The sequence below is a fragment of the Clytia hemisphaerica genome, unplaced genomic scaffold (assembly GCF_902728285.1).
Source record: "Clytia hemisphaerica strain Z4C2 unplaced genomic scaffold, Clytia hemisphaerica genome assembly, whole genome shotgun sequence".
Taxonomy (NCBI): domain Eukaryota; kingdom Metazoa; phylum Cnidaria; class Hydrozoa; order Leptothecata; family Clytiidae; genus Clytia; species Clytia hemisphaerica.
In genome coordinates, this window is record NW_027104055.1 from 133,561 (window position 1) to 147,516 (window position 13,956).

General features: G+C 34.6%; 2 long non-coding RNA genes across 2 annotated transcripts; both read right to left on the reverse strand.

Moving 5' to 3' along the window:
- Positions 1 to 2,443: 2,443 nt before the first annotated feature.
- LOC136812161 (uncharacterized) lies at positions 2,444 to 4,344 on the reverse strand. Its single transcript, XR_010847320.1, has 2 exons — positions 4,265 to 4,344; positions 2,444 to 3,599 (listed from the first exon to the last, which is right to left on the reverse strand). It is a non-coding gene; the product is annotated as an uncharacterized lncRNA (long non-coding RNA).
- A 6,504-nt stretch (positions 4,345 to 10,848) lies between these two features.
- On the reverse strand, positions 10,849 to 12,559 carry LOC136812162 (uncharacterized). Its single transcript, XR_010847321.1, has 3 exons — positions 12,329 to 12,559; positions 11,516 to 11,592; positions 10,849 to 10,907 (listed from the first exon to the last, which is right to left on the reverse strand). It is a non-coding gene; the product is annotated as an uncharacterized lncRNA (long non-coding RNA).
- Between the last annotated feature and the right edge of the window lie 1,397 nt (positions 12,560 to 13,956).

Here is a 13,956-nt window from a genome sequence, read left to right on the forward strand (position 1 = left end):
TCACCAATTTTCGCAGTATCTACTCACACCTCTCGTGAACATCTCGAGGAAGCTCCATCGTGAACCTAATTCAAACAGCCCGTCTTATATCACTCATATCGTAGTGTTTTCTCGCACCCTAAACATTTCGATGGCGCACGTATCAAATTCACACCTTCTAAATACCACCCTCCCGCCCTATCGTGAACATCTTGAAGGTGTAAATTTTTGTAAACTAAATATTTGAAAATATATCTATCAAATAAAAAATTTCCACTGTCTTGTATTTCTGAAAAAATGAATCTATTTTAATTCAAAAGGCCTAATATTTTTATATAATTTTGCGAAGATTAAATTTCAAATGATAAATTCTCCAATTTTCAATAGTCGGGATCAGAGGAATGTTAAGAAATGGAAAAACGGCTCACCATATACCAGGTCTCTTGCCCTTAAGGGAGTTTGTTTTGCGTTAATAGATTTTGTTGTTGTCGCTCTCAAAAACCTGCATAGTTAGCGTGTTGTGACAAAAATCTTTTGTTTCAGGCCTGATTATGCGCAATCTTTTAGGGCTTATATTTTGGGTACACCTCACCTATACGAAAAGGTAACTATATATCATCTTGCTCAGAATTACCGAGCAATTCTACTGACATCATTATATGGAAAGCTAGAGATCGAGAAAATTATAACTTGATCTTGATTTACTCGATTTCTGACAGTTTTACAAGAATTTCTTTTGCTTATACATTGGTAAAAAATTGCTCCTTATTCTTAAAAAATGAACAAGTAATCGGCGAAAAAGGAAAAACAAATTTTCATTTTTATCGTCAAATCATGTAGAAACCGTCCGATTTATATAGCGAGCCGTCTTTTCTGGACTTTCATTTAATGACCTAACCAACGTTTTGACAATAGAATTTTCAATAAGAGTAATCGTTGAACTTTGAGTAACCAGAAAACTGTTTTTCCATCTCTTAACATTCCTCTGCCGGTACCGATTAGACGTAATACCGCAAGTTTGTGTACAAATCAATTGCTATCAAGCCATTCGAATACCGAAGCTCTGAATTGTTAATATTTACAAATGAACTGTCGTTCGTAGAAAGACTACGGTAGTCTTGACTATAATTTGTATTGTATTGTACATCGTTTTTAGCAGAATATGTAATACATGGTCACATTGAAATATACCGGGTGCGCCACAAAAAAGTTTCTCTCTTTGAAACTAAATCTCTCGAAATCTAAAAATTTTAAAAGAACCATTCCTATTTGATTGGAAAGAAGAAAGATAGACTTAAATTTTGATGGGACATTTATTACACGTTTTTTTTTTTATTAGAACACCTAAAATTTGGCTGAGCCTGGATGTGCTTATTTTTTTAGCAATTTTCAGCCGAAAATGTTCTTAAATGCGTTCTTAATTTTTCAGACTCCTCTAAATCGACAAGATCATGCAAAACAAAGAGCACTTAAAATTGGTAAAATTTGGACAATATTTGACTCTCGATTTTAGAAAATCCATCCCTAAGTTCAGTTAAAACTGCTCGAAAAGAGGAAAAAATTGTAGTTTCTTGTCATTTTTTTCCAAACTGAGGCTGGGCATGTTCTTATGATGTTCTTAATTTTTCGACGAATTTCAGCCTCAATGTTCTTATAAACTAGGTTCTAATAAAAAAAAACGTGTAAATTCGATTCATTAGATCAAAAGTTATGCTCAATTGAATAGAAAAGTTACTTTCAGAAAGTGCCCGAAAACGTTAAAAGTCGACCTATCAAATCAAACAGAAGCAAGATTACATGATAGATCAGTATTTTCGTTTCAGTCATTAAAAATGATAATTAGCTGTCGAAATGACCTTTTGTTGTATCAGAGATTTGGGAAAAGAGGATAAGAATTGCGCTATTCAGCTATTGAAATATAGGCTAGGGAACCTTTTGTTCTATTGAAATATCTGCGCCCGATCGATTGTTTTAGTTCTGAGCCAATCGGAGCGCTTGATTATTCTATGTGCACAAGACTAGAAATACAAACAAAAAATGGCAGCCGCGGTTGATATCGAAAGTGAAATAGAAATATTTCTACTATCGGGGATTTTGGTATTTTTTATAAGCACTTTTCATTTTGGACATGGCGGATACAGTGTAGGTCGAATCAAAAAGTTTCAGTTTTAGCCAAAATACTTTCCTCAAGGAATGCTCGAATCAATGTCACAGATTATATTGTAGAAATAGAAATAATTACTAGTGAAAAAGAATTTAAAATTCATTGCATTCAAACACAAAACGAAGCTGGTAAAACTAATATAGTTTTTCATTACTTCTCGGGCTAAAGTGTTTCATCATATAAAAAGAGCTAGCTAGGTTGAATATTAGAACAATGAAGGGGAAGGGAAGGAAAGGAAAAAAAACAGGACTAAAACAATGGCAATTCATGATATCAATGACTAAAAAATCAAAAATATCATGAATTTTTTTGTAAGAACTTTTTGAAGTTTACACAACAAAGCAAAAAATAATAGCAATAATATAATACAAAAAAGTAGCACACATTAAAAACAAAAATTATATACAAAAATCTGGTCGCGTTGTAATAACAAAAAATAATAATAAACTGGTTAAATTTCTGGACTAATTTGATTCTTGTTATGTCAATTTTATTTGTCTTATTGCTTCCAAAAAGTTACTTAAATAATTTCAAGAAAATTAATTACAATAAAAAAACTTTGACTTAATTTTTCCTCACTAAAAGCACTTTGGAAAATAAACATATTTATTGTGAAACACTCTTGGATTTAGGGGGGCTCACTAATTCCAATAGAGGTGTGACTCAAAGATAAAAAGCAATTTACCCTTTCAAATGAAATTTTAGAGAAAAAGAGCATAAATATAACCAGACTGAAGATGAATAATTATATAATGTGATGCATGAAAATAGTTCAGTGTCCAAACTGGAATTTCCATTAAAGCATTTTGATATCTCTATGGTTGGTTCATATCTTGTATTTGTAGTCTACCCGCATTCTGGTGTCTTGTTTGGGACTATTTGCGTAATCAAGCAGGAAATCCTGGTAAAACAGGGATAAAAAGCCCTCAATCCAACTGCAAAGAAACCATGACATCAGCAATGTCATCAGAAAAAAAACTGATTTGTACATAATGCAGCATGTTTTGGTATCGAAATTCAGTTGCCATTAAAAAATAAATTTCATATATACTACATACATTATATACACATAAGAACTCATTTTTATTGGCAATTACAGCCATTACATATCAAAATCAAATCAAGATGTACTTTCCAGAGAGGATTTATATGATACAAATTGATTCACAGGGAAAAATTTGAATCCAAAAACATCCAAGATAGAAACAAATTGTTAGGTACACATAATGCACATAATCAATTTGATAGAATTATTCCATTGTTGTTTCCATTGAGTTAAATATGGTTTCCACTCATCCATCTTATAAGCAGAATTTGTTGGTGTTTACAAAGATATTGAGCCTTGTACGTGACAAATTCAGACAAATTTTAAGCCAATTCTCATTGTATACCAACCACGTGAAGGTACAAAATAATTCATGGATCTAGGTTATTGGGCAGTATGATGGTAACTAACCTGAAAGTATATAATAATGAAAATGGGAATTAGGATCTTTGCAGCAAGCTATCATGAACAAATAGACCTTTTTCAAAGATGAAAGAGACCACCTTGTTGAATAATTGTCCAGCAGAATAACAATGATAAAACCATGCATAATTATTACAATATGCATGATACAGTATGGCTCTATCATTGTTTTTATAGCTGGACCACATAATTATTCAACAGGACGTCCTCTTTGAAAAAAGGTCTATACACAACACAAACAACAAATCTTAATTCTACCAACCACCGACAACAACCGGTGAAATAAATCTTATATATAACTGGATAACGGTCAATACTTCATGAGCCAATCCAATCTATTAACCGGTCAGAGCCAATCTACCAACCGGTCAGAGCCAATCTACTAACCGGTCAGAGCCAATCTACTAACCGGTCAGAGCCAATCTACTAACCGGTCAGAGCCAATCTACAAACCGGTCAGAGCCAATCTACTAACCGGTCAGAGCCAATCTACTAACCGGTCAGAGTCATAGTTTTTTAAATTACATTAAGTAAAAATATATTAGAGCCTGATTGCAATTTTCTGTTACAAAAACTTGAAATTTCAATCCCAAAAAATGTTTTTCCTCAGTAGAAGGTAAAAAGGCATCAAGGATAATTTAGCGTGTACTTACCAAATCTAAAATCCATTGCCATCAAGCAAGTTTTGCTAGGAAAACATTATTTTTTCATCTAAAACTAGGAAAAAAATACAACATTTTAGTCGATTTGTCCATCTTCAATCAAAATACTAAGAAAGTTTGAGGATGTGTCATGTAAAACTAAGCTATAGGTTGTCACTTAATCAACCTTACTGCTACCCATAAAAATTATGTTTGCAACACAAAAAAAAAATAATTTTATTCAACTTAAACATACAAAAAATACACTTTTTTATATAATTTCAGCTATCTTTGAAGGATGTGCCAAAAAGATCTAGAAGGTGCCAATAAAAACCAAAGCTAGGCTAGTCACCTACAACCATTTGCCAACCCAAACCACTTTATTTTGACTCTGAAAGACTTTCCAGTAAGGGCAAAACTAGCTAAAAATAAAAAGGTCCCATTTCACATCCAATTTTAGCATGCCTGCTTCCGCCATCTTTTTCTCAAAAAATAAAGCATGCAACAGCAGATTTTTTTGTCAGTGGAAACCCCAAAAGATCGTTATTTTCTTTTCAGTTGTTTATATAAGTAGAAAACCCCTCCAAAGGAGTAAATTCAGACAGTTTTTCTTGAACTGTTATAATACTGCACATAACGCCATTTTTTTCGCAGTACCTTCTTGGCCAAGTTGTCCCCTAGCCTAGCGACTTCAGACGACGCCGAATTCAATGATCAACAATGAGAAAACAGCGAGCGGCAGCGGCGATTCTTATCCTCTTTTCCCAAATCTCTGGTTGTATAAAGGAAGGTTGAATTTCAATGAAATGAAGAAAATTCGTCAAAAAGGCCAAAAAATCGGGTAAAATTCATAAAAATACATCAAATACGGGTTTCGAGGTAGATCCAGCCTAACATAGACTTTATTCAGTCTAGAGCCAAAAATCTGACGAAAATTTCGGTAAAAGTAAATTAAAGTGATTTTGATGAAGATTCTAAACCCTTTCGACCCTTCAGTTTCAAAATCTATGTGTTTTGTTATTCTTTTACTGGTCACACTTTCTTAGAGAAAGCTCAAGTTCCAAAATTTGGTTTTTATTTTAGTAAGTGAGGACAGCGCTGAAATTCGAATTTCCCACTGTAAATCTTTTGAGGCATAAATCTGCCTCACAGGTCATACCCGTCCGGTATACATCAGATTCGAGTATATCCACCAAATTTGAATTGAAATCCCTGTTAAATTGCAATATTTCAAGCAAAAATCCCACTTTGGACTGGAAAAATCTATAAATAAAATGGACATGACCCAAATTTTTTTGCAGTGATAGTCTTCTGGAAACACTCCAGGGAAATAAAAATCATTTGGGTCTGGGATTTGGGTATATCCGCTATTATGGAAATAAAATCCCTGCTAAAACTGGCTAAAACGCGCGATACTTCGAGCAAAAATCCCATTTTTGACTAAAAAATTCTCTAAAATGGCAATAGCCATGAACCCAAATTTTATTGAAGTCATAGTTTTCTGGAAATGTTCCAAGGGAAATCAAAATAATTTGGGTCTAGTTTTTTGGTATATCTGCCATTATGGAATTGAAATCCTTGCTAAAACTGGCTAAAACACAATATTGACTGAACAAGTCTTAAAAATAGATTTCAATTCTACTATGGTGTTATTTGACATGATGTGATTTTGTGCACGTATTAACAAAAATTTGTATTGCTGACCTTCGAAATTATATTACGAGACATAACAACGTACCTTAACAACGTTTACACCTTGTCTGTGAACTGTGAGTGTAATGCAACTGAAATTTCCGAATCAACTTCCGCATGTATATTGACAGTGAACTTTCCTGAAGAAATATATAATTTTGACAACTCAAACCTTAACGGGTGACAAAACAAGTTCAAACGATCGAAAAATTTGAAAGGAAAACCTTCTAAGAATCTGCAGCACTAAGTTTTGTGAAAATATTTTTAAGGGTCACTTCTTTAGCAATTTTGTCTCTCTTAGAGTTACCTTCTAAGCAAAAATCAGTCTCACTAAGGATCGGTTTTCGGAGGTTCTGTCAGCATATACTCCTCATCTGCCAACCCTAGCACCCCTTCCCCAACCCGGGCCAGATATCTAGTCCATTGAGTTTCAAGCCCGAAGGGCTAGAGGTCAATCTCTAACCTTTCTCAGGCAAGAAAAATTGAAGCCTTAAAATATGCGCCGTATTTTTGATGACGGATTGAATCTAGCAATTCCTTTGTTTTTGAGTGATATATTTTTCGAAATTAAGCGGTAAATTTTAGTTTCAATCTGTCATTTGTGTAAAAACCAGGCGGGTCGCTCAAGGCCGCGCAACTTTGGTAGGATTTGTTGGCTTCAAATCCTACCAAAGAGATTGACCTCTAGCCCTTCGGGCTTGAAACTCAATGATCTAGTCCTTCAGGTCATACTATCAACCTATGGTATGGAATATATTATAGGAAAAATTGATACGTGACAGCGAGAACTCTCCTAAACAATTTTATCATGAAAAGATACTCAACCGCAGAGAGTTTTCTTAACGGTGCATTTCTATGGCACGAAAATTTGATAAACATGAGAAAGCGCACGGTTATTGGTTTTGCGTGAATACGTGCACGAATTAAATTCTTTTCTCACTCATTTTTTCTATAGTTTCTACATATTTTGGTGCTTCTTTTTAAGTTTATTGTCGAAAATATCCTCAGTGTGATTTACGTAACTGTAGGTTTGGGACCAGGGAATAGAAAACTTTTAACCTTCTGGTTGAGTCTACAGATAGTAAAATTTTAAATGGAAGGCTTCAGCTCGTCACTAAGGCGTATTAAAACAGTAAACGAAACACAACCATCAAAAGATTCATCTTCAACTGGCCCTACCAATGATCATGTTTGGGAGAGGGCTAATACCCCAACCGATTCTACAATATCTGGATTTGACCTGAACTCAATCGATGAGGAATTAAGAACAATAAACATAGTGGAAGCGTTAAACGATACAGGTATATGTATATTGGATAATTTTTTCAGCAAAGAACAGTCAATGAAGATTGCTAAAGTAACCAAATTTTTATACCAAAATATACCAGGACTTTTTACTGAACCGTTAAATATGACCCCACCTTCGAAGAAATTTCGTTTTGATAAAACATGTTGGGTAAAAGGGACGGAGAATTTCGTTGAATGTTATTCTGAAGTAAATCGTGCTTTCGCAAAACTGATCAAAGACATTTTGGACGATTACAACAGTACTGGTATAGATGCCAAACCTGATGAAAACAGATCAAGAAGTTCTACAAAGAAACGCGTGAAGATTACGCATCGTTCTAAAATACAAATCTCCTGTTTCCCCAAAAATACTGGTGGCTATTTACCTCATATTGATAATCCCAGGGATAATGGACGCATCTTAACTCTGGTGTATTACCCAAATGAGAAATATGATCTGGAAGAATGTGGTGGTCTGTCTAGATTCTATGTTAATGATAAAACGAAAATGATGAACGTAGAACCAATACAAAATCGCTTGGTGATCTATTGGTCTGACAAGAGGGTGATCACAGAAACTTTACCAACGTTTAGAGATGTTTTTTCCTTGAGCTGTTGGTTTTTTGGAGCAATGAAGTGATGTTAATTGAATTTTCAGCTGAATTTATAAAATTAAACATCAAAAATAAAAAATAGTGAATAGGCTATCCATTTCTAAACAATACAGGGGTATTGACGAATTTTTCCAGGGGTGATGATCTATAATCTATCAATTCCAAGGAGATTTTGTTCTTTTAGATTTACAAGAGGACATTTAAGATTTCCAAGGTTCCCAAGGGGTTCTTTCTTCATATGCTGAAATCAATAGCTGTTTCCAGCCCCTTTCAAAAAAAATCAACTTCTAGGGGGTTCATCTTAACATTTGAAGGGAATGATTTGTTATTATTCAAAACATTCAGGGGGTTTGTGAAAAAATACGTCAATACCACTGTATAAAATTTTTCTGGAAAATCAAGGTGATCACTAAGGAAATTACAGGGATATTTTTTCACTAATTGTAGGTTTTTAGGAGACAAAAAACAGTCATTTTTTCGACATTTTGTCTTCTTTCAAAAGAGAATGAAAAGGGTATACTATTTTATACTTTATTTTTTATTTTTGGAGATTACATTTCACTAGGACATAGGAAAATTTTCAAAATATTTTTGATACCCCAGGAAATACCATCTCAAAATTACCGTGTGTACATTATTTTTCTTCTTTTCTAAATTGTAGATCATTATAGAACGTTTTACTTTGAGTATGAATTTAACTTAAATCGTTTTCTTCTGGAAGGTTTAGATTACGGAATTTTGCAAGACCGCGTCAAGGATTAAACAGCGCGGGAGGTCTCGTAACCCAGCCCTAGTTTTCGGGGATTGGTCCAACCGAAATAGTTTTAGCTTTACGCGTAAGGGTAGTTGAACCCGACTGAGGTGCAGCACATCAAAGGCCGACTATCATTCCTCTCTGATGGGAGATTGGCCCGCTCCTTTGAAGCTTTAGCGCGGGCGGCCACCAATCCGCCATCGGAATATCAGATGACGAGCTAAGCAACTTTTAGAAAAATAAATATATATTATATAAATGATATTATGATTTCAATTTTTGAGCTCTATCAATTTTTAGAAACTTTATAATTATGTTGTACTCAAGCATTCTTGATCTTGGAGTAGAGAAATCATATTGGTTTTACTGTAAAAATCATCATTATATTTCAATTTAATTTCAATCGAAAATAGGCTTGAAGAAATAAATAAAGAGTACATGAAGGATAAACCCCTATGGGCACGCAACGTCTTTTGGACATTCAATGGACGGCTTTAAGACCTTTGGACGTCCTAGAAACGTACATTAGACGACCAAAAGACATTTTTACCCATTGGGACACATCATTAGGTTGGAAAATTTAGTCATTTTATGAAATCAATCATCTGCCTAATGGTTTACTAGTTCCAAACAAAAGAACCAGTGAATTAAGGCTAGCCTCAGCTGTTCTTATTTTCAAGCTTAAATGATACCTTAAGGGAACTTATTTTGGCGGGAACTAATTTTGGCGAGCGGCGAAATTCTTAAAAAATTTTAATTTTGGTGGGAACTAATTTTGGCGAGTCAACGAAATATTTAATTTTGGCGGGAACTAATTTTGGCGAATTTCGTCTAAATTCGCCATATCCGCCAAAATTAGTTCCCGCCAAAATAAGTTCCCTTAAGGTAATATAAAGCTGACTTTATTCACTTATTGACCTGAGAGGGGCCAAATCAAAGTTTTCTTGCCATTTCTGAAGTCTAAGGCTGGCTGGGATTGTTCTTAGGTTAGTGGCAAATTTGAGCCACATTTTCTTAAATTATTCTTAACTTAACTTATAAAAATGCTCGGAGGACCTTTGAAGCAAAAGCAAGGTCTTTATTGAGGAAGAATAAAGATTTAAATCGAAGATCCGCAAAACTGATTTATCGTGACATTTTTCAAAATTTATGTTTTTGACCCAATGAAGGAAAATCTCTAAACCATTCCGAAACATTTCTGAAAAGATCTCTTCTCTGCTGCCTACAATATCAAATCAAAGAGGGAAACTTATTTCTGGCACACCATCTCCTAGCAAGTCTTTGGATTTTTGTATGATGAAAAAACATGTTGTTAACAGAGTCCAACATGCAAAAAAGATAAGGTTCAGAAAACAAGCTCTAAAGCCTTTGGAACTAGCCAATGAACCTCATGTGTGGTAAAAACATACATTTCATTTAAAATTTCGGTTTTGAGAAGCTATGTGGTAGATCAAGTAAGCGTGTCTGTGTGCACGTTCTTAATCAAAAACAGAGCTTTTATAAATGCAAACAATTAAAATTAAAGCTATTTAATTGACGGGAAAAAGGATAAAGGATAATCCAGTCGTAAAGTATCTTACGTACTCTTAGGTGCCAAATAAACGCCCCCCCCCCGCTTGTTAATTTTTCGAAAATTTTCCACCCCCCCCCCGGACCTTATTAGGACCCCTCCATTTATTAATTTTTAAGAATATTTTCAGTTGGCAAAACAAAGTCCCCTTATTTTGCTCCAAAAAGCCTGTATTTACTTTATTTTTGGGTTTTCAGAAGTACAATTTCCGACCTCCCCCCCGACAATTAGTCCCCCCGCCGTTTATTAAAATTTCGAAAATTTTCCAACCCCCCGTTTATATCCTACACAGTGGGGGCTAATGGTTAAAAAAAAAACCGTGAAACACCGGCGTTACTCTGTACCAGAGTGTATCTCACGTTTATCGCTTCGTAGCACACTCTGTACGCATTGTCTGTTTAATAAATAAAAATTCCCGTACGGAGACTCTACGATGAAGTTTGATTTATATATAGAAAAACACTTCTGTCATTGTCTCCCCTCTCTCACCAACACTCCATCGAAGCGGTCGGTTTAAAAAATTCGACTTTTCAATACCGAAAAACAGGTCATTTTCCCGTCAAATACCGGAATACTGGATTCTCGGAAGCACTCCACTACACAGCATTTTTAACAAACTTTCGACGCTACTAACTACTTTGTCAGCATAAAATATAAAATGGTGAAATCTTACCTGTGGTTCATTTGAAAGCTTTTGCTACCGGAATGGACCAGATGTGATAAATTCTTTAGATGTTTCTAAGTAAAAGGAAAGAACTAAATCACTTTCTTCATGGATTTTTTACAACATGGCAATTCTTTAAAGACTAAGAGGGGGTTTATCTAACAAATCCTGTATTACTAAAAATAGACAAAAAGAACGACAAATTTTGCCGTCCACAACGCCGACTGTACGTGTAAGTGACAGTACCACCCCTACGGATTCATCCCTCTTTGTTTATCACGGGAATTAACTACATGTGGTTTAAAAGACTAACTGCTAATAACAAAATCTAGAGAAAAACCAAAAAGAACTGGCTTTCCTGTATTATATCACTTTAGCGATTTAAAGTCAATGAATTTTTTTCTTTAAAAAATATGGCTCTGTCTGCACCAATCCAACTTTTCCATTTTCATGTTAATAAAATTAGAAAAACAACTACACGATAATGACCCGATCCTGATAAAATCTGATGATGCAGTGTAGGAACTACAAAATCCTAGCGAATTTTGTAAGATCAATCTCGTCAAAATGTTTGTATAATTTAAATCATTAAGTGGATTGGATTGATTAAATCGTCCAAGCAGGTTTAAAACTTCAGGTTCTCTTATAAATTAAAATCAAGCAAGTTTTATTATTTTCTTACCAGCACTAACACGAAAACAACATTCGAACATCCCAGCTTTATTAACGACGGAATGCGACAAGCATCTTTGATTATCTCTAAAGAAAAAAATATGAATCATCTTTCTTACATTTTTCGTAACTATTATTCTCCAAGCCCAGATCCTGGCACGGTCAGGAGAAAATCGGTTGTCCAAAGCTACAGTTAAATCTCGCTAATTCGAGCTCGAGCGGGGATACAATTTGTTCGAATTAGAGAGAGATTTGAATAATAGAAAGTATTTTACAAGAGTGCTCTCTTGACGGGAATACAGGAAAATTTGGCGGATAATAGAAGTTCGAATTAGCGAGAATCTACTGTAGAATATTTTTGGTAACTTCATGGCTTTAGTGTCTCCAAGAAAATTTTAAATTAACTGTCAGATAATTTGCATGGCTACAAAGAGCGAACATCTCATGGTAATGTTTTGACGTTTGTCGTCCAGAATTCCGATTCGTGAAGTGTCGAGGCTTGAAACGATAAACGAAACATTTTAACTACCTTAAGAGTAGAAATTTTAACGAATAAACGCTCATTTGCCAATTTCGGTGCAATTGGGCGGAATTTATTTAGACGTTTTAATTTAATTTTGGCGAATGACCGACCGGTTACATGTTTATTATTTTTTGCAGAAAAGAAAGAACAAGTGTGCTTTTAGGATAATGTGAAGAAAAAAAATCAAATTTGGCGCGAATTGATTTTAGCGAACGCCCTAAAAATTAATTTTGGCGGGAATACGTTTACGCCTTATGTCAACAAAGGCATGTAATTATCCGTGATGAAATTTAAGCATACCTTATAAACATGACTTTCAATCCATGCAATTAGAGCACGTAATATAACCCTATGTGATGTCCGAAAGCAACATTCTCGTTGTTGTACGTCTTTTAGAGATTTTCCAACAATTTTAGTAAGAAGCTTGTCATACAGTCTTGCTCCTGAAGTTTCTTGGTGAAATGGACGTGTTAATTAGTAGTGGAGGAACCAAAGTTAATTTTCATATCAATAATTTGTTAATCTTGTTTTAGTGCTATAAATAAAAGAAATGTACAATTAGAGAAACTTGATTCTAGATTTCGTAAGGCAAACATCGAAATTACGCAGGTCCAAAAGACAAACAAAATTCTCAGTGGTCTCTATTCCATAAAGAGTGCCTGTGCAAATTTTAGACGTTCCATTTGAAATTGAAGTACCGTTGCACTACATCATAGTTTCTCCCCATGCTTAGGGGGGGGGTCCTTCAAATTCTCATCAGACAAGGGTTCGAAAAAGTCTCAATTATTAGCGGGGGTTCAAACTTTTTTACAAAATAAATTTATCATTCTTATGTTTTTTTTTGTTTGCTTCTTTTGCTTCTAGCGATAGTTTTCAGTGCGAATAGCATGCTATATTTTGACACCATCCCTGTCAAAAATTGATCCTAGTGGTCAGAAATTTATAGGGGGAGGGGGTTGGCCTTTAGGGGGGAGGTTCGATTATACAGGGGGGTTTAAACCGCCCCGGTGACACTATGTACATGTTTTTTTTTATAAGAATAACGTTTATAAGAATATGCAGGTTCAGTTTTTGGTACCTAAACAATGGCTCTAAAAATTCTAAGCATAATGTGAGCCTAATACAATGAAAGACACTTGCTTATAAAAAAAATCAACCAGTACTCGCCATTTCATAAGAATACACAAGTCTAATGCGTAAGGAGGTTAGGACAATGGAAACTATACAGATCTATCTCCATGAATCATAACGATTCTGTTGGATCCACATCGATAGAAAAATAGGATAAATCCCCGGAGAAAAGGTTATCTGAAATTTCATCCCATTACACCTTTTTGACCGTAGCCGCCAATTGCCGCGCAGGCATTTTTTTTGTCCGTTTTACCACCCTAAAACCGTCCCAATTTTTTTCGAACATATAGGCAATAGAAAAATATGTAATAAAAGGATTTGATCGAGTTTAGGGGGTAATTGAATAATAAAGTGGCACGCACCTGACCGTGCGACTACGGTCGAAAGGGTGTATTGAAAAAGTACATTGAGACGAGGCTGGGTAAGAAAAGATACATTGAACAAATAAAGTAACGTGCATAGCGAATTGGAGATACAGGTTTGTAACTATGAATTTTAAGTCAACAACCACAAGAAAAGATAATTCAGAGAACTATAATAATTTTTGAGCAAAATAACCGCAACCATCTTTGAAAGCGAAGAAGAAGAAGAAGAAAAAATGACATTATTCTTTTGATACTGGTAGCTTAATTTTTGGTTTAGGGGCACCTTGAAGTCTCCCAATTTCAGCTATATAATTATTTTTCACATAAAATTATTGCAACAAAACCTCAAGTCAAAGGTTCTCAAACCCACTTTTTGACTGTTTTTTTTTTTTCATTATGCTGTATTGGATCAATTTTTCTCAAAAATTAAAG